General features: G+C 49.4%; 1 protein-coding gene across 19 annotated transcripts in view; it reads right to left on the bottom strand.

Annotated features, from left to right (window-relative positions):
- The window catches only part of EPB41L1 (erythrocyte membrane protein band 4.1 like 1), a 118,221-nt gene that overhangs the window by 80,468 nt on the left and 14,845 nt on the right, over positions 1 to 22,908 (bottom strand). For 16 of the 19 annotated variants that reach the window (XM_023626489.2, XM_070247620.1, XM_070247636.1 and 13 more), the window contains exon 2: positions 20,698 to 20,748. The exons of 1 other annotated variant lie outside the window; for it this stretch is intronic. The gene's annotated coding sequence lies outside the window, so the exon portion shown is untranslated. Of the gene's footprint in view, positions 1 to 8,482; positions 8,574 to 20,697; positions 20,749 to 22,908 lie in introns of all 19 variants that reach the window. 2 more of the 19 variants (XM_023626487.2, XM_070247607.1) reach the window with 1 other exon arrangement.

Below are 22,908 nucleotides of genomic sequence, written 5' to 3'. Positions count from 1 at the left end.
CTTAGTAGCCTTTCTTTCTCCATCTTTCTATAAAATTTTCTGCCTGTGTTGCTAGGACACCAGGGAGCCAGGAGAATCCCAGTCTGACTGGCTGGGCCCTTTCCCTTCCCACACTGCCGAGCTGGGGAGTACAGTGCCCCTGTCCCCAGGGAGCTGACCCTATTGGGCAGGCTCTCTGTGGATCCACAAGTCACATGATGCAGAATGACATCCTGTCAACTGCTGGGAGAGAGGCAGCTATAAATTCAGAGAACTATGATTAGCAAGCAAACAGGCCTCTCACAAAAACTTCCTAGCAGTCACAGGGCCTTTGCTCAAGTTGCTCAAAGTTTCCAGAGAGCAGACACACAAGGCAGGAGACAGAATGACAATGTGAGCATGAATGAGAGAGAAACAACCCAACGGAGGCAAAAAATTTGATAGACAGGTGGAGAAAGAGAGGCCACTGGGGGGCAGTACAGCATAATGGTCAAGGACTTTGGCTGCAGGTCAGAGCTCTAATCTCCACTCTAATGCTTCCTAGCTGGGAGACTTTGAGCAAATAACTTCACCTCTCTGAGCTTTTATTTTCTCAGCTGCAAACTCGGGATAATTCTCCTATGATACAGAGTGGATGTAGGGATTGAATAAGGCAACATATGTCAAGTGTTTAATCCGTCTCCTGGCACATAGTAAGCACACAATAAATAGCGGCTTAAAAAAAGTGTCAATCATATGATCTAGCAATTCCACTTCTGGGTATATACCCAAAAGAAGTGAAAGCAGGATCTTAGAGAGATATTTGTACATCCACGTTCATAGCATTATTCACAATAGCCAAGAGGGAGAAGCAACACAAGTGTCCAACAAAGGATGAATGGATAAACAAAATGTGGTATATACATACAATGGAATATTATTCAGTCTTAAAAAGGAAGAACATTCTGACACATGCTACAACATGGGTGAATCTTGAGGACATTATGCTAAGTGAAATGAGCCTGTCACAAAAGGACAAACACTGTAAGATTCCACTTATATGAGTTATCTAGAGTAGTCAAATTCACAGAGACAGAAAGTAGAACAGTGGTTTCCAGAGGCTGGGGCGAGAGAGGAGTGGGAAGTTACCATTTAATGGGTATAGAGTTCCAGTTTTACAAGACAAAAAGTCTCTGGGGATGGATGTGGTGATGGTTGTACAACAATGTGAACATACGTAACACTATTGAACCGTACACTTAAAAATACTTAGGCTCAGGGGCTGGCCGGTGGGGTAGTGGTTAAGTTTGCATGCTCTGCTTCAGTGGCCCAGGGTTTGTGTGTTTAGATCCCAGGCGCAGACCTACACACTACTCATCAAGCCATGCTGAGGTGATGTCCCACATACAAGATAGAGGAAGATGGGCACAGATGTTAGCTCAGGGACAATCTTCCTTAAGCAAAAAAGAGGAAGATTGCTAACAGATGTTAGCTCAGGGCCAATCTTCCTCACCAAAAAAAAAAAAGTTAGGATGGTAAATTTCATGCTATGCATACATTACCGTGATAAAATTTTGATTAAAAAAAAGTGTCAACAGAAAACCAAAAAAAGAGTAAGAGATGAAGCTAGAGAAATAGGAAGAACTGGAAAAGTGAGGCCATATTAAGACAGAAACGGAGTGATGCAAATGGGAGACACACAATTTGCATGCACACCCTTTCAAAGCCATCAGGCTCAAATGGAGGAAATTTTCAGCAGGGATTTGCGTGTCCAGGACACTCAGGGTCTGCTCTCTATTCTCAGTTCTGCCCCCACTGAAAAGCTGTTCTGATGATCTGTGGGAGAATCTGGCCTCATCTCTCTTCCCTTCCTAGAATCCACAGGGAAACAGGGAAGGATCAAAGCCCAGAAGACAGTGAAGGAAGGAATAACAGGTATACATGGCAACTTCCAGGTGATAGAGAAGCATGTGCAAAGGCCCTGAGCTATGAGCTCTGTGTGGGGAGCACAAGTTCAGGTATGTAGAGGGAAGTGGGAAGGAGAGAGTGGGGCAAATGGTGAAAGGCCTTTATTGACCACCTACCACATACTGGACACTGTCCTACATCATCATCTCAGCAATCTTTAAAACAATCCTAACAGGCAGGTATTAAAATACCCATTTTATGGAGAAAGAAATGAAAATTCAGATAGAGAAAGTGACTTGCCTGAGGAAACAGACAGTAAACAGAGTAGGGATTCAAAAACCAGCTGACTCAGCCCATGGGATATCAATATATAAGGCCAAGACCATGGGCTCTGGAGTCAAGAATCTCAAATCTCACTCTATCCCTCACTAGCAGTATGATCTGGAGAAAATCACTGAACATTCTGAGTGTCAGTTTCCTCACCTGTTAAGTGAGAATGACCATAGCACCTATGTCATACGGTCTTAAAAGAATTAAATGTAACATTGCAAGAAAAGTGCATTGCATGCAGGAACGCTAAGAAACATACAGTAACTTTTATTATTCATCATTCTTAGGCCTCTAGGCAGCCCCCACAGACAGAGCTGCAGCCATTGTTTGTCCGTGGCTGAGTCCAGGGCAGTCTCTGGAGCGAGAGGCCAGGCCCAGACCCCTGAAGGAGCTCTGGAGTCAAGGCTGGGCAATAACCGTGCAGGAGCAGCAGGAACATCCTGGAAATGACCTCCTCCACTCTCTGTTCTCCACTCCACGGCCTGGGAAAGTTGTTCTGCAGACACTCAGCAGGAAGCAGTCTAAGCAGTCTCCGTTTTCATGGGGTGAACATAATACAAACCACCAGGGCTGCCAACTCACCTACCCACTGGCCTCCACCACGGGCTGACTCCCGCCCCACAGTGCCTTCCAGGCCAGGTGATCTACAATCAGAGAGCATCGACACTGGGAGATCATCTAATTCACCCCTCGTCGTACAGATGGGAACACCAAGGCCTGGAGAGAAGTGGGGACCTGCTTACGGTCACACTGTGAGCAGGGGCAAAGCTAGACCACAATCCTAGGCCACCCAATAATCTGGTCTGCAGAGTTTCTGGTTTATTTGCCATCCCTATTTTTTGTTGTATGGAATTTAAGTTTACATATTCAAATTTCAAGAGGTTTAGTCACTCCTACAAGCCTAATTCAGGAAGGATGGCCTTATGGGAAAGAACTTCAAGGATAGACAGCCCTGGGTTCAAATCCCAGCTCCACCACTTCCTAGCTGAGTGGTCCTTCACTTATTTATATATCAGAAGAAGACAATGGAGGGCAGCAGCTAAGAGCGGAGGTTACAGTCCTAGCTCTGCCACTTCCTGGCGGGCGAGTCACTTTACCCATCACTGCTTCAGTTTCCTCTTCTGTAAAGCCTGCCTCACATAGTCGCTTCAGTATAGAATGAGAAAAATATAAATAAAGGATCTGGTCCAATGCTTGCTATGGAGTAAGTACTCAATAAATGATGTGTATTGTTCGTACTATTATCTTTAATGCTGTGATTGGAGCATGTTGCCAGCAGGTAGGAAGAAAGCAGCTCAGTCTCAAAAAGCTCTTGCTCCCTCAGCTCCCCTCACGGAATCATGGAGTGTTAAAGCTGGCAAGGGCCCCATTTTACAGGCTACAGAATTGAGACCCAGAGGAAATGACTTGCTCAAGGTCATGGAGAAGGTTAACGAGAGAGTTCAACTAGAATCCAGATCTCTTGACTCCTACTGACTTATTTCCATAAGCATAAGCTCTTACTCTCCAGGCGGCTGTGTTTGTACACGGATTTGGAGGAAAGGGAGGATGATCTTTCAGACCCCAAATACCAAAGTGTAGTTGGCTTCAGCCAGAGCAGAACTAGAGCAACCTTGCCATCACGGCAGGTGCAGGCCAGAAGCAGGGCAGGGCTCTGTGCTGGCAGACCAGGCCAGCTGGGCCAACAGCCAAAGCGGCACCATAGGCGCAGCTTGGGGCCCTCTCATCAGCTACATAATAAAGTAATTATGGGATTATGGATAAAATTAGTCACTTGTGTAATTATTTTGCTTAGAACAAGAACAGAAAGGGCCTTTTTGAAGAGTTGCTCCTTGGCCCCTCCCAAGAGTATTGCTGCAGAGACGCAGATGAGTGAACACACACACAAACACATATACACACAGCAGTGATGGCAGTGGATGGACAGGACTGCTTGGCTTCCTGTGGCAATGCCTCAAAGTGGGGTCCACACCAACCAGTCCTAACCCTGAAAACCAGGGGTTACTTTCTCTGATGTTTGCCTCATGGAACACCTGTGTCACACTGTCACAGGGTACATGCTTCCCCTTGAGGCCCGCCATCACAGAGAATCTGGTAATACTCTTATGCATCTTCCCAATCGCAGCATAATTAGATCTGGGTTCCCCTGGCCCTTCCTTCATCATGGAGGTTGGTGGTGCAATTCCAGCAGTACCCAGGGGTCCACTAATCTAGAAAGACCCCTTGTATTGGCCACTGTGATAGAATAATGGCCCCCAATGATGTCCATGTCCTAGTCCCTAGAATCTGTGAATACATTACTTCAAATGGCAGAAGGGACTTTGCACGTGTGATTGGGCTAAGAATTTTGAGATGGGGAGATTATCCTGGATTATCCAAGTGGGCCCAGTGTAATCACAGGGTCCTTGTAAGTGAAAGAGGGGAACAGGGGAGTGAGAGTCAGAGAAAGAGGTGTGATGATAGAAGCAGAGGTTGGAGTGATGCCATTGCTAGAAGGGAGCCACAAGCCAAGAATGTGGGCAGCCTCTAAAAGTAGAGAGAGCAAGGTACAGATTCTCCCCTGGAGCCTCTAGAAGGAACGCAGCCCTGTCAACACCTTGATTTTAGCCCCATAAGGCCCACTTTCAGACTTCTGACCTTCAGAACTACAAGGTAATTAAATTTGGGTTGTTTAGAGTGAATGAGGGGCTGGAGAGAAGATGGTCCAGAGCAGCCCCTACACACAGGGAACAGGCTCTTCATACCTGAGAGGAATCAAAAACAGTTCTTGCCCCCTCACCCTGGACACTGGGGCTTTAAAGTGGCACAGCAGTGGCACTAAAATAGGCAAGATTCAAGTGGGCAAGATTTACTGAAAGCATCCACAGCCTTTGACCCAGAATTCCCCTCCTGGGACCCCACCCTAAGAGTCATCATCTGAAATACAGAAAAGGCACTTTATGCCACATATATTGCAGTGTTTTCATAAGGCAAAACCTGGAAACAACTTGGATGTCCATCAACAGGAAAAGAGGTGAACTGATCATGATTTAATGTACTCCTCTGTAACAACACAGAAGGTAGCTTGGCATACATCGTTCAGTGAAAAACACAGGACAGCACTGAAGATGCACTAGGGAGGATTATGGCTACGTAAGGAGAGAGCAGAGGAAAAAAAGTTAGAAGGAAACATGCCAAACTCCCAACAATACCCAGCAGTCATTTTTTTCCTCTTCCTGTTTTCCAAAATCTCTGTACTGTGTTATTACTTTCATAATTAAAAAAAAAAAACAGTATTATTTAAAAAACACCAATAACAGCAATGGAGCCCTGAGAACCCACACACTGAGTGGGCAAGGAGAGAAGAGGGAACGGGCGAATGAGAGCAGGCCAGAGAGGCAGTGGGAGAGCTGGGAAGAAGGGTGTGGAGTTGTGGAGACCAAGGCAAGAGAAGGAAGTGGGGACCCTTGGGAGGCGCTGGTGACCCGACACTTACCCCTACGCCCCCAACTGAGTTCACAAGGCAACCCAGATGCCAAGAAGGCTCTAATCATCAACTCCCACACATTCTCCACTGAGGAGTCTCAGAGTGCCCCCACCGTGGCCAGTTTCCCCAGGAGGAGCATTTCCAATGCAAACCAGGCACCCAGGAGAAACAATGATGGACCACACCCGCGGCCTGCACTCCCATCCCAGCCGAAGCAAAACAGAGGAGACCTCCCATAGGAGAGCCTGGCCAGCATTTTCTCGTGTCTTCAAGATAAAGCTCTCTTGGTCCATAACTCACCAATTCTACCACCTATGTTTCCACAGGGACCCACATTCCACACATGCGCACACACACACACACACACACACACTTGCTTCTTGGGCTCTTCCTCAGCCTCTTTGAGGCATGTCCCTTAGCTTCTGTGCCTCCTTGATGTAAGCAGACACACAAACACACCCAGAGGCACATCCCGTTCACACGTATTCCCCACCCCCACAAGCTGCCAGTCTGCTTTCTTCTCCTGAGAACCCTCTTCCTCCCTCTCTCCACCCACCTCATCACGGACCCCAGACAAACCTGAGCACAGGAGGGAAGGTCCCCCAGCAATTCCCATCTGACTTCACTGTCGCATCCCTGCCTCCGCCACACCCATGACCAGCAGTGGCCAAGTCTGGGCTGCTGCTTCTACAGCCCAGAGGTGGATGGAGACTGGGACACAGAGCTAAAAGCTATACCAGCTCTGGAGGTCGATGACCTAAGAAGCCGCCTCTGACCCTCAAGGTAGTGAGTCAACAAGAAGCAGGGCTGAGTCACTACCAGCTGTCCCCTATTACACCCCCATTCCAAGAAAACTGACATCTCTTACTTCAGCCCACAGCCCAAATGTAGGGGCCATCCTCCCGGTCAGCCTGTGGTAATGAGCGTGGCTGAGCCAAGACAAGGCCAGTACCAATTAGGCCGCCCTCTTTCCGCCAGTGAGCTCAGCCTCATTACTTTGCTCCATTTTCAGCTCATCTGAAAAATCCTCATTTGAGGTCCCTGGAGGATCTTAAAAGTATTATTCAAACATTAGCTCTGACACATGGCCTCCTCCACTCAGACATCACCCGCCCAAGGCAACACTTTTCTCTCTGCTTTTTGGCACTGCCAGGAAGGAGTAGCATCTACGGTTTGTCACGTGGCATCACAGGTCCTGCCACCTCAAGCCCTCCTCAATCTGGACTTCCCCCAGCTCCCTGCCTTTTTTAGGGGAGAGACCAGGGAAGGGAACTTGATGCCTCCTGTATGGCAGGCATGTCATCTCCTTCAATCTCGCAATACTCCGTGAGTTTACATTATTATTCCTGTGTCTTAGATGTGGAAACTGAAGCTGAGCAGCCCTGTCAAGGTCACCTAGCCAGTGTGTGGCCAAGTTAGGCCTGGAACCCAGGAATGCTGAGCTCTGGGCTCTTCCAACTGCCCCACTCAGCCCAGCACTCTCTGCTCTGGATGCTGCCCAGCACTGCTCTGAGCAGAGATGGGGCATCTATCATTTGCCCTCTTTGGCTTATTACTCTGAGCCTAAGTCCAGTTGGAAAGGATGAGACAAGAGGGGCTGCAGGATTTGGGGCTTCTAGGAGAGGCTTCAAAGAACACAACTTTCCTAGGAAAAAAACAAAATGAAACAATGCTAAAAGCCAGTTGCAACTCCCTATTCTGCCCTGCATCGTACAGGGACTCCTACAGGAGAGAACATGGTCAGAGCCCAAAAAGAGACCAGTTGGGAGTACAGGAGGTGGAGAAGTAGAAGATTTGAGCTGTGTGGTCATGGAAGTCAGAGCTGGAAGGACCAGAGAGTTTAGCCCAATGCCTCTGTTTTTACAGGTAGGGAAACGGAGGCCCGGAGAGGGGAAGAGACCCGCCCAATGCAAAGAGTGAGTCTGTGGCTGTGCCAGGATTCAAATGCAGGTCCTCTGACTCTTAGGTTAGCTTTCCTGGACCTAGAAGAATGAAGGGCCTAGAGCAGATGCTGCCTGGGATAAATGAATGAGTGAACGATCAAGGGGACCCATCACCTCTAGAACTGAGGGGGTAGAGCACAGAAACCAATGCAGTGCTTCCATGGGGACCCCAGCCTCGCTCTCATCTATCACCCCATAGAAGATGTAGGCAGGAGGGAGGCCCTTCCATTCACCAAAGCTCAAGCTCTACCAAGAGCCAATCACAGCCCTTGAAGGAGGAAGAAACTTTGGTTCCCCTAGCAACGCAGACAAAAGCCTCTCCTGAGCACAGCAATCAGCTGGAATAGGGATGTGGACTGTATTCACCCCATCCAGATGGGGTTCTCCCCTTCTTTTCTCATAACGAGGGAATCAGTTCAATCCTTCTGGTTTTAGTCCCTAATCTCTAGCTACTCCTCCGGGCCCATCTCAGAGGAGAAGGAGGGGTATGCATGGGCTTCTGAGTTGGGGGCTTAGGACAATGACTGAGTCCTGCCCAGTCTGTGGGGGTCTGTTGTCACCAGGTGTGTGCCTCGAGTCAGGACGGGGGCCTGTGTGGATGTTCGTCAGTTCATCACCCACACACCCCTCTAAGAGGTAGTGCCAGCTGCAATACTCAGAAAAGCCTGGAGCTGGAAGGGAGGCACCTGGCCAAGGCCCAGCTCTGGCATTAATTCACAATTGGACCTGAGCATTCAGGTCTCATTCGATTTCTCTCGGGGCCTCATTTTCCCCATCTATGAAGTATAAAATCTAAAACCTAGGGTTCTCTGAAATAATAGCTCCCAGTCTACACTCACCAAAAGAATAATGGGGAGGGGGACAGGCAGGAGCTTACCTTATACCACTTTTAAAGGTGGCCTAGCCCTGGTCCAGAGCCTTGGAATACACAACACGTTCCGTTAACTGGAATTGTCTCTTTCTACACACTTTGAAGAGAAGGAAGAAAATCACAAGAAAACCGGTGGACTCTCAAAAACAGCTTCCAAATAAATTCCCCAGCTTTGGCCACCTACAGGTGAAAACAACACCCGCTCCCTTACCCAGTCCCCAGCCAGGCAGGGAGGAGGTGTGCGCAGTGTCCCCACACTGGGCTCTCTCATCACTAGGGGAGGAGTTAATCACTCAGAGATTTTAGAAAAATTTTCCACACTGAGAGTCAGAACAAAAAGAGAGGTTTCTCAGGAAGCTTCTCAATTCCCAGAAAATTCACACTACTGACATCAAAACCCACACAGATTCGCTACACTTTCAGCTCTATAATCCCTCCGTCACCCTATGGAGAAACCCTGAAGCCATCCAGGATGCGGCTGCTGCCCCTCCCCCTTCATTCCCCACACCCATCAGGCCCACGCTCCGTCCACTGTCTCTCTTCAGCCACTCTCTAATCTATTCCCTCGTCTCCACTTCCACACACCTGAGTTTAGGCCCACCACTTCTCACCAGGGCCACACCAACAGCTTGCCCATTGGTCTCGGGCCTCCAGCTTTGCCTGCCCAACCATCCTCCCACTGCCAGAAATGGGATCACATCATCCCCAACCCAACACTCTGCAGTGGTCCTCATTGCCCCCGGATCAAGTTCCAGCTCCTGGCCCAATATACACATGCTACAGGATCTGGGCCTGCCTGCCACTCCACTTTCTTTTCTTGCTGTCCCCAACACACACAGCAAACTCCCATCACTCCAAAGCACCCTCCTGTCATGCCTCTGTACTTTTTCCTTTGTACTTATGGTTCCCTTTGCCTGGAATGCCTTTTCTGAACCCCCCACTGTGGAATGAACATGACAACCACCTTTACTGAGTGCCCAGTATGCACCAGGCTGTCTGCTAAGCCCTTTGCATGCACTACTTCATTGTCTTCATTGAGACCCTATGAGGCAAGTACTAAACGCAGCCTGCTTACAGACAAAGAAACGGAATCAGAGATGTGAATGAGCCTGGCAGAAGTCACATGGTTGATAAGGCGAGAAGCCAGAATAGAAATCCGAGCATCTGACTCTCAGGTGGCCCCAATCCTCTACCCTCAGGAACAGTGAGGTGGTGATGTGGAATCAGAAAACACAGCATGTTCCCAACAGAGCCCCTTCCTTCTGAGCCTTCGGGAACAGCCTGCCTCAGAGAGCACCTCTGGAGAGGGCCCAGTCTGTTCCTCTTTGAGTTTGCCCACCAACCCTGCATTCCTCCCAACCACCAAGCATGGCTTCTCCAAGTACACAAAGTGTCTGAGCCCACACCTCAGAAGCAGAGCTCCATAGTTACATTAGTGACCCAGCAATGACTTCCAGCCACTTTCAGGACGTCTAAACTCTTTGGCCAAGCATCAGGAACCGTCAGCATCTGGTACTGGCTCACCCTTTCAGCCTAAATTGCTCACTGCATCCCCTGCCCCCACACATGTGTGCTCTAGACACAATCAATTGGTGGGTATTTACCATCCTGCATGTTAGTTCTCACTAAAAGTTGCCGTTTACTGAGCACCTAGTAAGAACTATGTGCTAAGCCAGGCACTCAACTAGCACTCTTGTTTCCCTTAAACTCATTCATTCATTTAACAAATACTTATTGACTACCCACTATGTGTGATGCAATGTGGACTCAAGGGTGAACATGACATTAAAAATAAAAGACAAATGGTTACAAATTAAGATAAGCACTATGAGGAATCAAGAGGTGGAGGTAGAGAGCAATGTTGGGGGCAGGGGAGGGCGGTGTCTAATTAAGCTGAGTCGTAAAGGACAAGAAAGACCCAAGGCTGCAAAGAGCCAGGGAAAGAGAATTCTAAGCAGAGGGAACAGCACATGTAAAGGTCCAGGGTGGGAAGAATTTGTTAAATAAACAGAGAGAAGTTTCCTGTAGCTGAAGTAAATGGCTAATAGGGAAATACATGACTGGAAAAGGGGAGCTCATTCAGCGCCCTACAGACCATGGTAAGGAGTTTAGGGTTTATTCTAAGGGCAGAGGAAAGACACTAAGTGACATGGTCTAATTTGTGTTTTACAAATATCACTCTGCCACTTGGAAACGAGACCTGAGAATATAGATAATGTGCGTATTGTATGTGAAGTAACTGGCACAGCATTGGCTCAATACATGTTAATTCCCTTTTCCTTCTCCCTCTACCCGCATCCCAGGCTGGGAATGTCCTCTTTAACTCTTATTTCTTTTTCTGATCTATACATTGTCAGAATTTGAATTTTCTCAGGACCTATGATCTGTACTCTTTACTGTTAGATGTGGTCCAGCGAGAGGACACAATTTGGCCAGTGTCACACAGTGGGGCTGCAGCAGTGGTGGAACTTTCCTGCCTCCCCTCCTTCCCCTGATCTGGACCCTGGGTTGGTCTGAAAGTCAGGAGGAAGAGGAGGCAGCAAGAGCTGAGACTTCCCCCCGGGTTCTCATTCTCCCTCTACCTCTTTATGGAGATGCTCAGAAAACCTGGTTCTCAGGCAATTATGGGCTCAGGATAGGGGGTGAGGAGGGAATCTAGAGTAAGCCCCACCTCCAGGTATATGCTGTTCTTCTGCTTGAGTCAGATAAGGGCAGGTCAGACTATAGGAAGAAAATACTTCTAAGGGAGACTGGATACTTGCTAGGATGTTAGCTGATCCTATCACCATCCCCAGGAAGCAAGCAAGGGTTGTGGCCCTTATTTTACCCATTCAGAACCTGAGGCACTCAGTGTGCTATGACTCGCCCAAGGATGGAGAGAAAATAGCAGAGCTCTAACTGGAATCATTGTATGTGGCTGTTTGAGGATTACCGAGCCCCAAATCCCATTGTATAGATGAGACACTGAGGCCCAAGAAGGGAAAAGGACTTGCCCATCATGGTCACATGCTAAGGAAGCGGTGGAGCCAGGACTAGGAGTCTCATTGTCTTCTGCTTTCAAGCTCCCAATGCAGCCTCCCTTGACAAAGGTAGGGAAGGGGGCAAAGGTGAGGCTGGGGGTGAAAAAGGCAACAACAGGGCAGCTCCTCAGGCCTGCCCTGCTCCAGTTCCCAGCTGCTCATGGGTGTGGCAAAACCTGCCAAACCAGTCCCCATGCCAGGGACAAGTGGCAGGGCCCAGAGCTGCACGGGTGTGGGTAGGCCACAGACACCAAGAGCTGGGGGGCAGGGAAGACACAGAGAGGCTCCTTAGCCTGGCCACACAGGCAGTGCCCCAGCACCAGGATGGGTGCTCACAGCTGAATTGCTCCATTACCTAGAATCAAGCACAGCCAGGACTCACCAGGCCTCCTGTCCCTATCTGGCAGAAGGGCCTGCCCTCTGCTCCCCTTCCTCCTCTGGACACTCAACATGTCAGCTGTCAGTGCCACTAGGGCGAGAGACCCAGGAACTTACCTGGGAAACATGACAGGAGGCTGGGGAACATGACAAAAATGACACACAGACATTCTCTCCTCCTAACCACAGCCACCAGGATGAAGTCCACCACCCTCCGCCTTGTCAGGGACATACGTGCTCTAGCCCTTGCCCTCCCCCCAACCTCAGTGACCAAGGCCCAGGAAACATAGCTGAGCACAACATGTGATTACGTGGGGGAGGCGGGGGGGAGGGGGAGGGCAGGTGTCAGGACACCTGTGTTTCCACGTAGCGTTGTGATACTTGGTGTAGACGGGAAAATCTGCCCTTTGGGTCTTCAGTTTCATCACCCTTCCTGTGGAGGGGCTAGGTCAACTCCATAGTTTCAGGGAGCCTTGAAGTTTTGTTCTCACTCCACCTCAAACCCACCCCTTACCACCTCCTACCCAAGAGAAAATGTAAGAGATTATACCCACCAGTGTGCAGGGCCCCTGCTGGACTGGGCTGGCTTCCGTGTCAAGCGCTGCCTTGCTGGAACCTGTTCTGTCAGCACTAGCACCAGTCGGGGAAGCCGGGCCCACAGGCCAGCAGGAGGCTTCTCAGGCCAGACTGTGGGGGAGCTGATGATCCTACCGTCTTTTTCCTGGTGCTCAGAGCCCAGTTCAGAAACCACTCCCAAGGCCTGCAAAACCCAGGAGCCAACTGCTAGGCAGGAAAGGACCTTGGCATCAGCCAAAACTCCTGTGAGCATAGGACACGTCGGCCAGACAGGTGCCTCACAAACATCAGGGACTATCCTCATATCTCAACCAATCCCTTCCTTTGGTAGATGGGAAGGAGGAGGCCCAGAAAGAGGCAGGGAGCAGCCCAAGGTCACACAGCAAGGCTGTGGCAAAGGTTGAACCACTGTCCAGGCCTGACCCCTAGCCCAGGGCTTCCAGCACGTTTTGCCTCCCATAGTAGAGACGTTTTTCCAAATTCAAAATCATGCATCCCATGGAAGAACCAAGAGACAGCTCTTCACCAACCCTTGGGAGCTGCCAGAGACAGGTATGAAGTTCTGCTGCTCAATATCCATCATGTGTGTGCCTGCCATGTGCGCCTCTGTGTCCTAGCACGTGGGACAGTGCCTGGTATATGGCAGGAACTCAGTGAAAACTGGTTGACTAAATCAAGACTCAATGGAAGAATGACTGGAGGCAGAATCCACTGCTAGGTCCAAGCACTGGGGTCGGGGCTGGGGAGCAGGAAACAGAAGAGAGAAACGGAAGAGGGCTCAGGACCCTGCCAAGCTGTAGTGAACAAGCAGGGACATTGCTGGCCCACAGCTTCAGAAATGCTGGGCCCAAAAGTGAGAGGCAGGTTGCCCCTAATCACCCTGAATGTACGGACTTCAAGGCTTATGTGTGTGTTTCTGTGACTTGGCAAGGCCACCAAGCCAGTCACCCTGTTATTTATTCAGTCACTTGCTTACACACTCTCCAAAACCCAGGGAGTGAAAATCAGGGTATGTAACAATCGCCCCCACTTTTCTGTCAGTGCTGCCACACCCAGAGGTTGACCCCTGCAGCACCTTTGGCCAGGAGTTGAGCTCCCAAAGCATGAAGACCTGAGCTGAAACCATGGGCAAGCTACTTCTCCTCCCTCAGGACTCACAATTCCTTGTAAAATGGAGATGGTGACACCTTTCTGCCTCCCTTAAGGAGTGCTCTGAAGGCCACCTACAGTGATGGATGTGAATATGCTTCATAAACTGTAGAGTGCCAAACAGATATAAGAGATTATTAATAACAGTAACATTGCCATCACTAGCCTAGCTGGCCCCCACAGAATCCCAATCTCTAAGTGTGGATTATCATCATCATCATGGGTACCAACAACATAGTAACACCTACCAGTTATTAAGCACTTGACTGTGTGCCAGGCACAGTGCTATGTTCATTGCCTGATGCTCTCATTTGGGCTCCATAACCTCTGAAGTAAGAACTTTTATTGTCTCCATTTTACAGATGGTAAAACTAAGTCATAGAGAAATGAAGTATCTCCTTCAAATTCACATGGTAGGGGTGGAGAAAGGGTCTACACCCAGTCTGTCTGAGTCTGGAGCTCAGCTCTTTTCAGCTTCATTCCATTGCCAGGGTAAGAGCATGTCACTTTGTTGAAGCAACTTCCAATCTGCCAAAGCCTGATGTGGCCCTGTAGTGACACGTCACTTCACTGACCCTTGTGGTAGTAACACTCGAGGTGGGTAATGATGGCTGATTTTGCTGTTCCTGTTTGACAAATGAGGCAACTGAGCCCCCAGGAAAACTTGGCAACCATGTGTCTGAACTCATGGATCACAGAATACAAAGAATACACTGTAGAGAGTGGATCTAAAGGGGGAAACTGAGGCCAAGAGAGGGAGAGGGACCTGCTCAGGCCATTCATTCAGACCTTTCCTGAGACCTGGTTCTTGGAACACAAGGATGAAGAAGGCAGTGTTTGCTATTTTAATTTTATAATGCTGCCCGCACTCCACTGCTAGCTTCCCCCTTTGCATCCAGGGCTGGCTACTGCTGGCAACTGATGCCAATTACTTTCCTAGTCTGAGTCTCCGTTTCCCCACATATCAATTGGGGAAATAAATCCTGATCAACAATGGATTCTAGAGGCCAAAACCACTTCCACAGGCCACACAAGGCCCAGGAGGCCAGTCTCGGAACCTTTGCTTCTTACTGCTTCCAATCCCTGGAGGTCTGGAGGTAAAGCAGGTGCCAACACTATATTCACAGAATTGTGCAACCATCACCACTAACTCCAGAATCCCCATTATTCTTAGCAAGTGCTGAGCTGCAGCCCCCAATGCTCCTTAGAGACCTACGGCTCCTCCCTGGTTTGGCCCAGACACTACTTTTCTGGGAAAACCCAGGGTGCCCCTAGGAAGAATTTCTCTGGGGCAGAAGTGGAGCAAAATGTAAACACTCAGTGGATACTACTTAGTGAGTGTTCTACTTAATGAAACAAAGCTGTGGATTTTCTGGGAAGGGGGCCTACCGTATCAGCCCAGCCCAAGCCCAAGCCTTTTCCCAGCCTTGCCTCTCCAGCTGCCCTAAATGCAACAATTGTGCTGACCCCAGCCTCAGTTTCCCCATCTGCTCCCTGGGAAGCAGGCTGAAACACATGCTTCCAACATCCCAGAAAGGGATCCTCCCAACAAATGGCTAATCATATCCACCTTGTCAGAAGAAAAAGGCCAGCCTGTCACGTCAGCCAAAACTGGCAGGAGCAGTAGGCTGGGGTTGGATTGGGGAATTCTCAAGCTCAGACCTGGTGAGTGAAGCTTTATTCTGCAGGCCTTAGGAAAGTTGGGAAGGTTTGAACTGGGGACATGACCCCCACATACTGGGCTGGACCAAAGAAGGAGTTCAGAGGCTGTCCTAATAGCCATCAGCACTGAGCAATGGGAAAAAAGATCAGGATTCCTGGACACTGACTTCTGTCTTAAGCTCTGCTCTGCCACTCATTAGCTGTGTGACTTTGGATAAGTCACTTATCTTCTCTGAGCCTCAGTTAATCCACCCACAAAATGAGGATAATTATACCCTCCCTGCCTTACCTCTCAGGATTATGGGGTAAATCTGATGAGATGATGAATAGAAAAAGCCTTTTGTAGGAAAAACATAAGGGCCTGAGATTCTAGTCCAGGTGCGAGAGGTGATAAGGACCATGGGGATGAAGAGCCCTCCAATGAAAGAATTCCCCTGCCCTTCTCCATCTCTTTTCCTCCTACAAAAATGCTGGAATCCCTCCAAAAAGCGTCAGAGAAATGCAAGAATCCCAGAGACAATAGGGGTCGCAGAAGGAATGCTAGACATCTGGGCCTTGTCTGGGTGACATTCATGAAGCCTGGGCCCCTCAGAGACAGCCCCTCTGGCACCCAGGCAGGCAGCAAGCCAGGGAAAATTATCTGTATCCACGTAGGGAAGAGTCAAAGTAGCCAGAGTCAGCATTTCAGAGCTTCTGCTAAGGAGGAGGAGACAGTAGGCAAGAACAGGGAAGGGGAGGCACAGGTTTCCTTGTTGAGTCTCCCACACTTACATCCCTCCTGAGACAATGATGCAGCCACCTTTCATGTGACAACTTCACCTGTGTCATTTTCCTCCTCTGAACCTCAGCTTCCTCATCTGTAAAATGGGGGCGATAAAGCCTCTGACACACTGTAAGTCCAGTTCAATAAATGTGACTACCATTCTTCCATCCTTTGAAAGCAAGGAGGCTGCCAGCACTAACATCATACTCTTCCCCCAATTTTCCACCTGAGATGTTTGAAAAAAATCCGAAGTCACTTTCAGGACAGAGCCCAGGCTCTGAGGGCATTATCCATCTTCTGACAAGGTGGATGAGATTAGCTGTGTGTGCAGGTGGAAGTGGGGACGGGAAGGGGGGGGGGGGTCTCTTCGTGGATTAGAGGTACATGCTTCAGCCTGCTGCCTGGGGAGAAGATAGAGAATCCTCCCTTCACCAAGGCTGCTAGAAACCACCCTGGCTCCTTAAGTTCTGTGCCATCTGGAGGAAGGGCTGACCCCGGGCAATGGACCACAGGGGAGCACTTTTTCCTCCATTCACCACCAGGAGGATGTGAATGAAGGACTGCTACCTGCTGGTGCCCAGGTGCCCTGTGTCCACCATTCATCTGGAGCCCGCCCTCCTCACCACTGGGAGAAAAGGTGAAGGAACTGGGCACCAGTGTGCAGCTTCACATCTCTGAAGAGAACAGTATGGAAGGAGGGGGCTCCTTCTGTGAAGCCTGTAAGACACCTGGCCACCCTCCCCCCACCCCACCCCAGCTCTTTAGTTCTGGCCAAATTAAACTACTCCCGCTTCTCCCTTCCATGTCTTTTCTCAGGCAGCTCACTTCTCCTGGAGAGTCCTCTCTGAATGGAACATCCAAATCCAGCCCCCTTCAAGGCCCAATCAAATGTCCCTTCCTCCGGGAAGCACCTTTTGACTGCTATGCCCCATGCTCCCCTCTTTCCCTGAGCTCTCTCCTCTGAACATCAGCTTCACTTTTCCTGTCCCTCTCCAATGACGATTTGCACCATTGACTGTGTCACAGCCACACCTGCATACAGTTATTTCCCCTCTGGAGGACACAGGTGACTGCAGTGGTTTCTAGCACAGGCTCTGGAGCTAGGCAGAGCTGAACTCAACACCAGCTTTGCCATTTATTAGCCATCTGACTATGAGTAAACACTTACCCTCTCTGAGCCTCCATTTCCTCTGGAAAACAGGGGCAATCATAGTACCTACTCTACAGAGTTGTTGTTGCAATTATAAGACATTAATGCATATGAAGTTTTCAGCACCGAGCCTGGGACAAAGTGAGAGCTCAGTAACGTGACTTAATTGTTATGGTGACCATTCAGGGAGGTGCATGGATGATTTTCCTTTACATCCCCTGAAATACCTACCACAGAGCCACACACTGGATGGACTGCTTTATGTGGAGGCAGATCTGAGTGCAACATAAGAAAGCTCTATTTCAACAGGCAGAGCAGTGTAACCTGGGCCTGGGCTGTCTCTGCAGGTCATGAGCTCTGTGTCACAGAGCAGCATGCAAGCATATGTAGCACAGCCACTTGACCTATCAACCAGAGGCAGCAGATGTGAGGCAGAGCATGAGCTCTGAAGCCAGACTCCTTGGCCTTGAATCCCAGCTTCTCCTCTTACTCAATGTGTGACCTCCACTAGCTGAGCCTCAGTTTCCCCATCTATAAAATGGGGATGTAATTGTCATAAGGACTAATGAAATAACACACGTAAAGCAATAGACATGCTCAGCACAGGGAGCTGTTCAATTCAATACACACTACCTATTATTATCACTGTTGGTATTTGTATTACTATTACTGAAGAGGAGAGTTATGGCCCTTGCAGATCTATGAGCTGTTCATTCTCCTATAGCCCAGGATTCCACTAACAGCCTAGTGCTCTTGGGGTTCTGTCTGCTCAGTAGCCTTCCTCTCTCTCTTCTTCTGGTGATAGCCCAGCCCCTCCATTCACTACGTGTAGGCACAAGACCGAGGCCTGGCCACTCAGAATGTCCCTATCACCCAGCAACAATGATTGAACCAATCAGAGTCCTTCCCTTGGATTGATATATAGACCCCAGCAGAAAAATAGTTCCTTCTTTCTGTTTCAGTTGCCAGGCTGGGGCAGCAGACAACCATTTCCTAATAAGGACAAAGAGAAGAAACAAGCAGTGATGGGAAAGAGAAGGAGAGTTGACCTGAATCCTTATACTTTAATCCCATGAACTGCTCCAGGGTCCATTAGTCTTTTTCTGGTTTAAGCCACTTTGAGTTTTTGTTACTTGTTTCTAAAAAGCCACGCCCAGTCATACAGGCCCTAACCAAGATAAGGTCCGTGCTGGTCATAGGCAGGGCCAGGCAGAAGCCAGTATTAGAACTGCTCCTGTACATTCTGATACAATCCCTATCATCTGGGCTGCAAGGGACAGCCTACAAAGCATGTTCTCAAGAATTGTCCTTGGGCCAGCCCAGTGACGCAGCAGTTAAGTTTGTACGTTCTGCTTCAGTGGCCCCCAGGTTCGCCGGTTCAGAGCCCAGCTATGGACTTATGCACTGCTTGTCAAGCCATGCTATGGCAGGCGTCCCACATATAAAGTAGAGGAAGATGGGCACAGATGTTAGCTCAGGGCCAGTCTTTCTCAGCAAAATGAGGAGGATTGGCAACAGATGTTAGCTCAGGGCTAATCTTCCTCAAAAAAAAAAAAAAAGAATTGTCCTGACCCAGTGGTCTTGAGACACTGCTTCCTGGAGCCCTGAGAATCTGCAGAGACACCTCCAAAAACATCCACGGAACAAAGGGCAGTAAGGAGGGCAGCAAGATTCTGGTTAACTGCTGTGAATTTAACCATAGAAGTTCTGTTACAAATGCTTACATATTGGGATTCTGCTGCTCCAAAAAGATTTGAAATACCCTGATCTAATAGAGATGCAGAAGAGTATTAACTAGTAGCCAGGGCTGAGAGGTCCATTCCCATTCCACAGAAGAAGAAACTGAGGCCCGGAAAGGGGAAGTGATGAGGCCAAGACCACAGAACAAGTCAGTGTCAGAGCAAGGACTTGAACGCAGGGCTCCAGACTTGCAGGCCAAATGACTTCCACCGCACAAGGGTGCCTGCAAAAATCTATCATCTCTCACGTTTCCTGTCTCCTCCAGTAAACTGCTGGTTGTTAATACCTAGATTCTCATCTTTCTCGGCTCTGACCCCTATAGAGCCCACCGCCTCTGAGCCTGGCTCCTTGGAGGGCTTGTGGAAGTTCGAGAACTTATGAAATAAGTGTGTGAACCAACCTCTAACTCCCCTTACCACACCCCCCTCGATGCACACATACACTTAGTTCCCCTTCTCCCCAGCCATTTGCCCAAATGTCAGGGTAAGACCGGCAGGCCTCCTCCCGGGAACTCCTAATCCACCTCCTCTGTCCTGGCTGTGCTGTGGCTGTGGACAGAGGATTCCTTGTTCCCAGTGCTTCCTGCCCAGAGATCTCCGTGGGGCCCATGTGTTGGCAGGAAAGAGCCAAATTGCTCCTTTTAACTGAAACTAAAACCACCTCCTACCCCCGCCACCCCCAGGAGCAACACACTCCAGTTCTGTTTGGCATTTATTCTACCTGACCCTGCCTGGCTCAGCCCCACCCCACCCCCATAGCCCCTGCTCCCTAGACACAGACACACACACACACACACACACACGCACACACACACAGGAGAGGTCCCCTAGGGGTACAGAGGTGCCTCACATCTACTCAAAAATAAAAACCAGAGGATTCTAGAATGGCAACATCACACCCCTGGCACTTGTGCCTTACTAATAACCCCACAATGGTATTTGCATATTACTCACAATTTCTCAGTCCGTATAACTTTGTTGGCTCCGTTCCCTCTCCAAGCCCTCACCCTGCCAGAGTCACAGAACCTCCAAGTTGGAAGGGAGCTTTGACATGCTCCAGGCCAGTGGTTTGCAAAGTGTCTTGCACAGAGCCTAGGAAGGGTTCCTGTCATTGTCCAGGGGTTGCTGGGGCTGAGGAGTTAGCCAATTAGAGTCCCCCTGGCCTACTCTAACTTCAAGCACGGCTGCAACCCCTTTAGCTGTTTTGTACATTGAGATTCTTTGGGGTTCATTTGGAAAGGGAATATCTCTCCCGGAAAGTTTGAAAATAACTCGTTTACTCTGACCCCACCTTCCCCCACCCCCTGCCCTGACGATGTCCACACGATCCTGAGGCCAAAAGAAAGGAAGGTAGCTGTCCAAGGTCACTCCATAGTCAGTAGCAGAACCAGAATGAAAACACTCTCTCCTGAATCTAGTCTACAATCTGGGAGTGGTCAAGCCAGAGAAAACAAGAGCTACAGGGTCAGTGGATCCAGCTTCCAGGTCCAAGGTCATCTATCACAAGCCATGGTGGCATGAATAAGCAATATAGGCAAAGCACCTTGTCTAACTCAGAGATGCTAATGAACATGCATTTCAGTCCCTACCTCAAAATCAGCCAAAACCAGAGAGGACCCTCAGCGCTGCCCCCCTTTTCAAACCCACGAGAAATCTGTGACCTAGACAAACTCTCACCCTCCCCAGCAGTAAAATATATCAAAATAGAGGTTCTGAGGGCCTGGAAGGCCAACTTGTCCAACCTGAGCAGAAGGAGAATCAGGCTGTGCCTTTGTAACACTCACCCCTCCTCCGTCCACACCAGCTCCCTGGGGGGAAGGACGTCAGTCAGGTACCTAGAAGGAGGAAACAGTGTTAGCTCCTCCGAACCGAGTTCATGGGCCCCGCATGGAGCTGGAAATTGAGAGGCTGGCATTTGACTCTCTGAGGAACCTTAGGGAAGTTGCTGAACCTGTTAAACAGAAAGGCCCTTGTGACTACACAGAGAGCAAAGGGGAAAGTAGCAAATATGAAGCTGAGGCGGCCAGCAGGGGCCAGGCTGTGAAGGGCCTTGGACGCCAAGGTAAAGAGTTCAGTATTGATTCTAAGAGCAATAGGAACTCATTGATCTATAGGGTAGAGGATGGACTGAGAAGGGGTAAGAGTAGCTTTAGGCATATAAGTTAGGAGGTTGTTGTGGTTGTCCAGGGCGCATGTGACAAGGGCCCAGACTGGGATGGTAGCAGCAAAGCTTGAAAGAAGTGGATGGATTAAAGAGATACTATTTAAGCAGTGGTATCCACAGAACTTGGTGGTAGACTGAATGTAGGAGGATGAGGGAGGGCAGAGTCCTGCCTACCCTTCATGCACTTCCTACCATGTCAGTCTCACGGTCTCCAGCACCCAGAAAAAACATGCCCATTGCTCTCTCAACCTGGCCTATCCTTGCCTCAGTCTCCCCATCTGTAAAATAAATATAGTTGGACTCAGCCAGTGGTCCCTAAAGTCCTTTTAGCATTAATGTTCAGTTCTGGTCTAATTCACTTACAGAGTATTTAAGCCCCTTTTCAATCACCTTAAGCCCCAACTGCAGGCCTAGCCTAGTACACATGGGGAAGGATTGTTAGAAGGAGAAGCCTCAGGTCCCTGGACTCACACGCTCAGAACAGTAGCATGGGATACTTCACATAGAACACAAGAATCAGGCCACTAGGAAAGTCACTGGCTGAGGTTGGACCAGCAGGATCAGAAGCTGTGTTCCCAAGCACCTTCTCTCTCCCCCAGCTCTGGAGGCCAGCATGGGCCTCAGGACACTGCTACTTCAGTTGTAAAATCAGTCACCCAGCAGCTTGCAACCCACTTTCCCATCCACTGTTTCCCAGCACCCAGGCTAACCCCAGGAGGCAGTGCAGTACAGTGGTCATAAGATTGGGCCCCACAGTCACACAGATCTGGTTTGAATTTTGCCTCCATCCCTTTCAGGCTTTGTGGCCTGGGGTAAGTCTCTTCACTTCTCTGAGCCTTGGTTTCCTCATTTGGAAAATAGGAGTACTGTAATAGTGCCTGTTTCCAGGGCTAAGTGGAGGGTTAAGTGAGATGATGCATGTGGAGAGCTCAGCAAATACCTTATCACAGCGATCCAGGAGGTAACAGCCTTCCTTTACGGATGTAGAAACTGAGACCCAGAAAGGTGAAATGACGCAGTGAAGACCACTACAGCCATTCAGTGCTGGGGGGAGACCCAGAGTCCAGGTTCTTAACCACTAGGTTGCATGCACACCATTTTGGTTCCTGCTTCTCAGATGTAGAAGTTGAGACTAAAAAACTACAAGTGACTTGACCAAGGCTACAAAGAGAATTAATGGTGGAAGAGGGTTTTGAACCCAGGTCTCCTTGATGAAAAAGCCCGTGGTCTCCCCCATGGGTAGCCAGAAAGCAGACGTGTGTGGAGAAGCTTCAGATTTCAGGGCCCTTTAAACCTGGAACAGGGACAAACTCAAATCTGGGCAGATGGAGGGGGGTGGTGGCGAAGCTACCTTGAGAGGAAACCAGAAGGAGCTGGTGAAACAAAAGCCTCTTTCTGGGAAGCCTCTCTGGGGACTGGGCAGGAGAGGAGGGGGCTGACAGGCAGGGCCATCCGTCCTGCCAGGGCTGAGCTGCGGGCTGGATCTAAACAAACAGAAACAGTTCCAGCTTGGCCACCAACTTGCTGTGTGATCCTAGACCACTCACACACACATACACACATACTCAGTTCTCTGTTCCTTCAACTTGAGAATGAGATGGTTGTACTGAATGGTGTCGAGGCCCCTTCCAGTTACAGGACACTAATAACAACCACTCCTCACAAGCTCTGGACTCCTCGTCAGGCCCTACTCCTATAACCTCAAAAAGGAGGCCTCTTAACACTGGCCAATATTACCACAACAGGGCTGGGAAGTCCTGCATTCAGGTTCAGGCTGTATGGCCAGGTCACTTCTCCTCAGCAGGCCTCAGCTTCCTCATCTATAAAATGG

Source organism: Equus caballus, chromosome 22 (genome assembly GCF_041296265.1).
Source record: "Equus caballus isolate H_3958 breed thoroughbred chromosome 22, TB-T2T, whole genome shotgun sequence".
Lineage (NCBI taxonomy): Eukaryota > Metazoa > Chordata > Mammalia > Perissodactyla > Equidae > Equus > Equus caballus.
Note: the sequence above shows the minus strand (reverse complement) of the source record. Positions and strands in the feature narration are given on the sequence as shown.